The 8791-nt window shown below is 42.8% G+C and overlaps 1 pseudogene; it reads right to left on the bottom strand.

Moving 5' to 3' along the window:
• Positions 1-3378: 3378 nt before the first annotated feature.
• On the bottom strand, positions 3379-4515 carry LOC112621149 (annotated as a pseudogene).
• Between the last annotated feature and the right edge of the window lie 4276 nt (positions 4516-8791).

Genomic DNA, 8791 nt, shown 5'->3' with positions numbered 1-8791 from the left:
ATGCAAAACTAGAAGAGCTAGTCTTCAGCTTGTGCTTTTTCCTAGGCAAAAATCCCTGAGGCAAGTGAATTCAAAGCACTGTGAACAACTCTAAGGGTGAGTTGGTCTTACCCTCTACCCTAGACCTACAAAATCTGATTACCCAAATGGATTAAGAATCTGTGTTTTTAATAGGCACCCCAGGTGATTCTGTTGTACAGCTAAATTTGGAAACCATTGCTCTGGAGAGAAAAACAGAAAGCTAATGCTGACACAATTGGTACATCTGTGATGGCACTGAAGCAGGCATTCAGAATTCTCAGGAAATGCCAAGTCAGGAGTGGCCTTTTTGGCTCAATACCCCACCCTTTTGCCCCTCCCTCCCAGGAGCTAAGAATTTTCCCTTCTTTAAACATCACACTTAGGCAATGTGGTGCAGTCGGGGTGCGTGACTCCCGACAGTCTCTGCAGCCGCTGTGTGTCCTGAGAGCTGGGGGAAGGCTGGCACTGATGGAAATAGCATGACTGAGAGGTGGACAGGTGGAAAGTGCTGCCCTTCAATGACACAATCCTTTGAAGCTCAGGCTGCAGTTTAAATCTTTCCTTAATGTGAATAAGGTCAATTGATTTCCTTTCTTTAAACTACCTTTCTAGCATAGGATTTTAAAACTTTTTTAACATCTCAAGTGAAAACTAGATCCATCCAATGATGTGAATGATTTGGAATTAAACTGGCGTACAGTCCAAAATGAATCTCTAAATTATTTAATCTTTAAATTGTGTATTTATTGGGGACTGGACTACAAAGAGGAGTAACTGACCACAGGCATGGTTTACCTTTAAATGTGTTTTAAATCTATGTTTGTGCTATTTTACATCTGAAAAATTAAATGCCACATTTAATTCACAAACTCTTCCTTGTGTATTGATTTTTAAATTATATCACCATAACTGCACCATGTTGCCTAAGTGACATTATGCTATGTGATAAACTGCTAATAACGAAGACCTAAAAAGAGGCTCCATCTGCACATCAGGTTTCTGAAGAGCAATCAAGGTAGCACTTGTGCTAAACTGTGCTTAAGGTGCCATGACTCCCAATAGTGTCTGCAGCCCCTGTGTGCACTGAGTACCGAGGAAAGGCTGGCATTGATAGAAATAGCAGAATTGAGGGTCGGACAGGTAGAAAGTCCTGCCCTTCCAATCATTAAAAAATCAGGAAACAACAGGTACTGGGGAGGATGTGGAGAAATAGGAACACTTTTACACTGTTGATGGGGCTGTAAACTAGTTCAATCATTGTGGAAAATAGTGTGGCGATTCCTCAAGGATCTAGAACTAGAAATACCATTTGACCCAGCCATCCCATTACTGGGTATATACCCAAAGGATTATAAATCATGCTGCTATAAAGACACAAGGACACGTACGTTTATTGCAGCACTATTCACAATAGCAAAGACTTGGAATCAACCCAAATGTCCATCAGTGACAGACTGGATTAAGAAAATGTGGGACATATACACCATGGAATACTATGCAGCCATAAAAAAGGATGAGTTTGTGTCCTTTGTAGGGACATGGATGCAGCTGGAAACCATCATTCTCAGCAAACTATCGAAAGAACAGAAAACCAAACACCGCATGTTCTCACTCATAGGTGGGAACTGAACAATGAGATCACTTGGACACAGGAAGGGGAACATCACACACTGGGGCCTGTTGTGGGGAAGGGGGAGGAGGGACGGGGGAGGGCTAGCATTAGGAGATACACCTAATGTAAATGACGAGTTAATGGGTGCAGCACACCAACATGGCACATGTATACATATGTAACAAACCCACACGTTGTGTACATGTACACTAGAACTTAAAGTATAATATTTAAAAAAAAAAGAAAGAAAAAGGAAGTCCTGCCTTTCGATGACACGCTCCTCTGAAGCTCAGGTTGCAATTTGAATCTTTTTTTTAATGTGAATAAGGTCGATTGAGTTTAAGGAACCTATATTCAGGGATCTAATCATCTTTAGATTTGCAACATAGTTGGAAGGACAAAATCTACCTCTCTGACCTTTGTACACTGCTTTTGATGGTCACCAAAAACAATGCAGGCCACGGCAAAAAGAAGAGCCTACAGAGCAGTGGAAATAAGTAGACCTATAACTTATATATAAACACACACATGTACATACACAAACACAAAAGTGTATGCCAACGTGGCAGGCAGGATGCAAAGGAAGCCAGAGGTTGGGTACACTGCAGGAAGAAAACAAGAAAGGCAAGTGGGGCAGAACTTACCCAGTTCTATTTGCAGGAGGAATAAGAAGACACTTCTTAAAAGTATTCCTAAGAGAAAGGAGAATAAAGTTATACAAAGTTGGTCCAAGAACACTAGGTCAGTACGAGAAGGAAAAGGAGATTTAGGGACAGTTGTTTGCCTGAGTCACAGCAAAAAAGCCTGGAATACACGAAGTGAAAAATAAAAGATTTCTTTCACTAAATTTTCAGTCAGGTACAGAGCATGAAAAACAATACTCCTCTGGCCTGTGTAACAGAGTATGAAGGAGTTAATCATCACTTCTCACTTCTAGGGAATGTGGAGCTCACCAGAGCAGAGGGATACAGCAGCCTGGGCATGAAGTTGGACCTGCCTCCTACTGGAATCGGGGAGATGTGGAAGAGAATGACAGAGGGAGGAAGAGGGAGCAGTCTGGCAGAGAGTGCTGGCTCCTAAGCTCATGTGAGGCATCTATGGGGCTTTCTGAACCAGCTGGAGAAATCTGAGAGCCATCTCCATTTCCACAATTACAGACAGGAACAGAGGTAGAGAAATACCTTTTTTCTTTCTTACATTATGACCTCATAGTAACCTCCATGAAGGCATGACCTGGGGAAATAGGGGTCATCCATTTTTTAAAGAATGTGGTGATATATCAAAGATGACTTACGTCTTGATCTAGCATGTGGCGTTACAAATGGATAAAAGGAGACACATTTATCTATGTATACATACACACATGCACACACATGCATACATGTATTATGGTTGCAATCACGTTTAAGTATAGACACATACACTCTTCTCTTACTTTATTAAAATACTGAGTTTACTTCACATATATATTTTTGTCTCCCCATCATTTCCATGTCTGACCACTGCTACCATTATGTCATATTGCAACATTCCATACATACTTAAAACCAAAGGGTGGAGTTCCATCTTTAAAAACCAAATAGGCATTTTGGACAACACATTCTTGGCGATGGAACCTGGAAAACATTTATTAAACACAGTAGGGAAAGCTCTCCCTCTGCATTACAGAGAGGACAACCAGATATCAACTGTTACAGAAATGAAATGAGATGAAAGTTTTTTAACAAATTGTTTAAACTCTTTTCTTAAAGTGACTTCCTCCACTGCCAGAGATCTTGAATAGCCTCCTGGTTAGTTATCTGGAAGCAATTCTTCACATAACTGATGAGCTTAGCTTACACTTTAGGAAGAGAACTCCCTTGTTCTATACTTGTTTGCATTTTTGCTTTAATGTCTTCTACAGGACTAGGTCCTTTTGGTGTTTCAGGAGATTTTTTATTCCTGTTTTTTTTGTTTTGTTTTGTTTTTTGAGATGGAGTCTCACTCTGTCGCCCAGGCAGAGTGCAGTGGCGCAATCTCGGCTCACTGCAAGCTCCACCTCCCAGGTTCACGCCACTCTCCCGCCTTAGCCTCCCGAGTAGCTGGGACTACAGGCGCCCGCCACCACACCTGGCTAATTTTTTGTATTTTTTAATAGAGACGGGGTTTCACCATGTTATCCAGAATGGGCTCGATCTTCTGACCTCATGATCCATTCGCCTCAGCCTCCCAAAGTGCTGGGATTACAGGCGTGAACCACCACGCCTGGTCTTGACCTTTTGATCTGAGTGTTGGTGGTTTTAAGTCTTTTCCATTCTAGTTTTATTTTTGTGCATTTTGGGCTGGTATATCTTATACAGATTTTTTCACTGGAGCTTTTTCTTCAGTTTCCTCATCATCTTCATCATGATCATCATCGTCTTCACAGCAGGATTTACTTTTTTCCATGAAACCCTGCTACCAGCTGCAGGAGCAGATCACTTTCCAGATATACTTAAGAGTTTCACATCCTCCTCCTCCTCATCTTCTGACTCTGCGTCTTCCTCCACAGCTACTAAGTGCTGTCCACTAATATGCACTGGCCCTAAACCACACTTCAATTGTAAGACCACAGGTAGTGGTATTTCAAAGCCCCCAAGGGAAACTGTTGCCTGTACAGACATTTGCAAAGTTGCCAGTGTTACTTTAATTGGACTACCTTTGTAATTCATTGCTTCTGCTTCAACAATGTGCAATTCATATTTTGCACCAGCCCCTAAACTGATGGTTCTTAAAGATAACTGGAGCTCATTTTCATCATCATTCACCTTAAAGTGATCATCTTTGTTGGCCTTTGGTTCACAATTGAAAAGATAGTTCTGGGGCCTCAAGGGACTCATATCCCTGTTCATCGAATCCTCCATGGAGTGGCGGCATGCACTTAAGTGGGAGAGAAGGCAAACAGAGATAAATGACTACTGCTCCAGGGAACAGCCCCGCAGAACAGAATCACACCCAACACATACATTCTTATACACTTTTTTTTTTTTTTTTTTTTTTTTTGCAGAAATAACAACTATTGCTGATGGATTTGATGACAACCCAGATGGTGGGTGGTGATGCCATTTCCTGAGTAGGGAAAACCAGGAGAGGAATCAGAGTGGGTCGGAGGAATAATTAACAAGAGTTCAGTTCAGGACTCATTCAGTTTGAGATGAAAATGCTAAGTACACAGTGGATGCACTATGTGGGGTTCAGAGGAGAGATTGCAGGAGATGTCAAATGGAGCATCATCAGCATTTAAAGTCATGGCCCCAGATGAGCTCCCTATGGGGAGAGGGTAGACGGAAAACAGAAAGCAGCCTAGAACTGAGCCCATGGAACCCTAGTTTTGTGGCTGGACTGAGGAAGCGGAAGAATGAGGAAACTAAGCTTTATGTTGAATTCAGTTGAATTTCATAGAATTGTGTCTCTCCAATTATAGTCCTTGGTTTACCCTAAGGGAAAGGGTTTTATGATCAAATTATATGGGATATCTCTCATATACCGCTCCCTCTGGGAGTTTCAGAGGACCAGAGCAATACTTAACGATGAAAGATTCTGAGATGTCCTTAAAGGAAAAAGTTAAATTTTAAAAGAGCATTTCTTTAAGTCAGGGGTTCTTGGAATGTGATCCCCAAACCAGCGGTATGAGCATCACCTGAGAACTTGTGAGGAATGTTCATCCTCAGCTCCCCGCAGACTTACAGAATCAGAAGCTCTAAAAGTGAGACCCTGCAATCTGTGTTATAATGACCTGCCACAGTGACTCTGATGTGTGATTCAAAGACCACAGTCCCAAACATTTGGCCATTTTTATTTTGTTGACAAATAAGCAGTTTCCAAAATGTCCTAGCTGGAAAATATTGTTACTGCAAACCCCAGTTTTAAGATCTTTAGTTTAACAAACTTTAAAGTGCAGAATCACTATTAAGAATTAAGTTCACAGCTGGGTACAGTGGCTCACACCTATAATCCTAGCACTTTGGGAGGCTGAGTTGGGCGGGTCACCTGAGGTCAGGAGGAGTTTGGAACCAGCCTGGCCAACATGGTGAAACCCCCATCTCTACTAAAGACAGAAAAATTAGCTGGGTGTGGTGGCCCATACCTGCAGTCCCAGCTACTTGAGAGGCTGAGGTGGGAAGATCGCTTGAATCCAGGAGGCAGAGGTTGCAGTGAGCCAAGATTGTACCACTGCACTCAAGCCTGGGCAAAAAAGCAAGACTCCATCTAAAAAACAAACAAAAAGAGAATTAAATTTACTATCTCACTTTTTCTATATTTGTTGCTAAATCATCATGCCCCAAAATATTTCTATCCATTAAAAAGTGGATTTTTGCCAACAAACTACACTTGGTTATGTGCCAGTCTATGATATATTTTAAAATATGTTTTATTTCGTTGTTGCTTTTTTTTGAGATGGAGCCTTGCTCTGTCACCCAGGCTGGAGTGCAGTGGCATAATCTCGGCTAAATGCAACCTCTGCCTCCTGGGTTCAAGTGATTCTCATGCCTCAGCCTCTCCAGTAGTTGGAATTACAGGTGCAAATCACCATACCCAGTTAATTTTTGTATTTTTTAGTAGAGACAGGATTTCACCATGTTGCCCAGGCTGGTCTCGAACTCCTGACCTCTAGTGATCCGCTGGTCTCAGCCTCCCAAACTGCTGGGATTACAGATGTGAGCCACCATGACCAGCTTCAAATACGTTTTTAAATTTTACAAATAGAGTGATCTCTTGTGCCTTCCTAAACAGATCAAATTATCTACACCTGCACTATCTAATAAGTTAGCCCCTGACTATAGGTGGCTATTTACATTTAAATTGCCTAAACAAAATGTTAACAGTTTCTCAATCACACTATCCACATTTCAAGTGCTTGATAGCCACGTGTAGCTCACAGTTACCACATCAGCAGTGCATATCTAGAACATTCGTTGAACAGCACTGATTTAGATTATGAAGAGTTCCTCGCTTTTGTTACCAATGAATCCCTCATAGCCAGCATTTTTTAAAAGAAAGCAATTGTGATACGTGAGTGTGATCCTCGTTTTTCCAGAGGACATCAGTCTTGATGGAGAAGATTAGGGAGGGGCAATGAAAAACTCAGCTAAGAAAATCAGTGGTCGGTCGGGTGTGGTGACTCACGGCTGTAACCCCAGCGCTTTAGGAGGCTGAGGTGGGCAGATCACCTGAGGTCAGGAGTTTGAGACCAGCCTGCCAACATGGTAAAACCCCATCTCTACTCAAAATACAAAAATTAGCTGGGCGTGGTGGTGGGTGCCTGCAATCCCAGCTACTTGGGAGGCTGAGGCAGGAGAATCGCCTCAATCCAGGAGACAGAGGTTGCAGTGAACCAAGATTGTGCCACTGCACTCCAGTCTGGGCAACAGAGCGAGACTCCATCTTAAAAAAAAAAAAAAAAAAAAAAAAAAAAAAAAACAGGAAAAGAAAAGAAAGAAAGAAAATCAGTAGTCTGGAACTTTAAGCTCAAACGTCTCCCTTATTTTTCTACAGAGTCTTAGGTATCTCATGCTCCAACCCCATTGAAGATCCCCTCCTGTTGCCCTTGAAATCTGCTCCTCTCACCACATAACAGCCTGGTCCAGCCAACACCCCTTTACCACCACTGCTGCTGCTGGTGTCAATTCTCACTGCCATGGTCATTCTCACCACATATTCTGGCCATTCAGTATCTTTGAAATCCCCTTTTCTGCACTTGGGCACTCCCACTTTATGAATCCATGCTTTCTTAAACTAGATGCCTTCTCCTTGCTAGTCTCCCTTGCATTCTATGTAGAAGCCTTTGACCTAGGCTCCACCAGTCAGGTGCATCCACGGGAGATTTCAATTTGGGAGAAAGCAATACAATTAAAAGGCACTGCCCAGGCACTATGTGATAGCATGCTGGTGAGGCTAGCAGAAGGTGGCCACAGACACATTCTGCTTTCAGCGGGAGCAGCAGCAACAGTCTGGAAGTAGTGCCCCATGCTCAATGTCAGCAAGGCAAATCCCTGTACTGGCTCAGCATGGCAGGAGGACCGCCACCAGAACAACCCACTGATGTGACTTGCATCTTATTCCTGGCTATAAAACATCCAAAGCCCTATTCTGTGGCTTCTTGGAAATTCTGTGAGCTATCTTTTAATATGTTCCTTTTCAGCTCAAATTAGCAAGAGTGGGTTCTGTTGCTTGTAAATAGCATCCATAGCAGAAATTCCTACCCAAGTTGGAACGAGTTCTCTTTTATAGCATTTACCCACACACATTGATTATATGGCTTGTGTTAGACTCTCTGCCAGGGACTGGAGATACAAACATATAGGGGAATTGTTCTCAAGGGGCTTAAAATTCAGGCAAAGAAACAGATCAGGACAACAATAAGGACTTTAAAATACTGTTGGTGGTCGTGACAGAAATACAAATGTGGCATCATGGAGACCCGAAGGACAGGAAGGAGGAAAGCAAACCGGGGAAGTCTTTAAGGAGAAGATGGCTCTTGAACTGAGTTGTCCAAGATAAACAGGTGTTTGACAGGCAGACAATAGGACAAAGGAAAGGAAAAAGCACGCAACAGGGGGAGCAGGCTGCTTCAGTCTTCCTTGTTCTGGAAGCAATGGTCAAAGCGTGTGGTCAGATGGGGACAGGTAGGAGTCCAGGCAGCAAACAACAAGGCCAGAGAAACCATGAAAACAATAGTGTCATTTGAGTGCCTACTGCTTACATTGTTCTAACCATTTTACATTGTATTAACTCATTCATGCCTCATTACAACCCTAGGAAGTGGATGACTCTATCAGCCTTACATTATAAAATACTAAGGCAGGCTGGGTGTGGTGGCTCATACCTGTAATCCCAGCAGTTTGGGAAACTGAGGCAGGTGGATCACCTGAGGCCAGGAGTTTGAGACCAGCTTGGCCAACATGGTGAAACCCCATCTCCACTAAAAATACAAAAATCAACCAGGTGTGGTGGCGGGTGCCTGTAGTCCAGCTACTCTGGGAGCTGAGGCAGGAGAATCTCTTGAACCCAGGAGGCAGAGGTTGCAATGAGCCAAGATTGTGCCACTGCACTCCAGTCTGGGCAACAGAGCAAGACTCCATCTCAGAAAACATAAAATAAAAAATAAAACACTAAGGCAGAAAGGAGACTTGCCCAGGT

The sequence above is a fragment of the Theropithecus gelada genome, chromosome 3, assembly GCF_003255815.1.
Source record: "Theropithecus gelada isolate Dixy chromosome 3, Tgel_1.0, whole genome shotgun sequence".
NCBI lineage: Eukaryota > Metazoa > Chordata > Mammalia > Primates > Cercopithecidae > Theropithecus > Theropithecus gelada.
The sequence above is the reverse complement of the archived record's forward strand: the minus strand, read 5'-3'. Positions and strand labels throughout refer to the sequence as shown.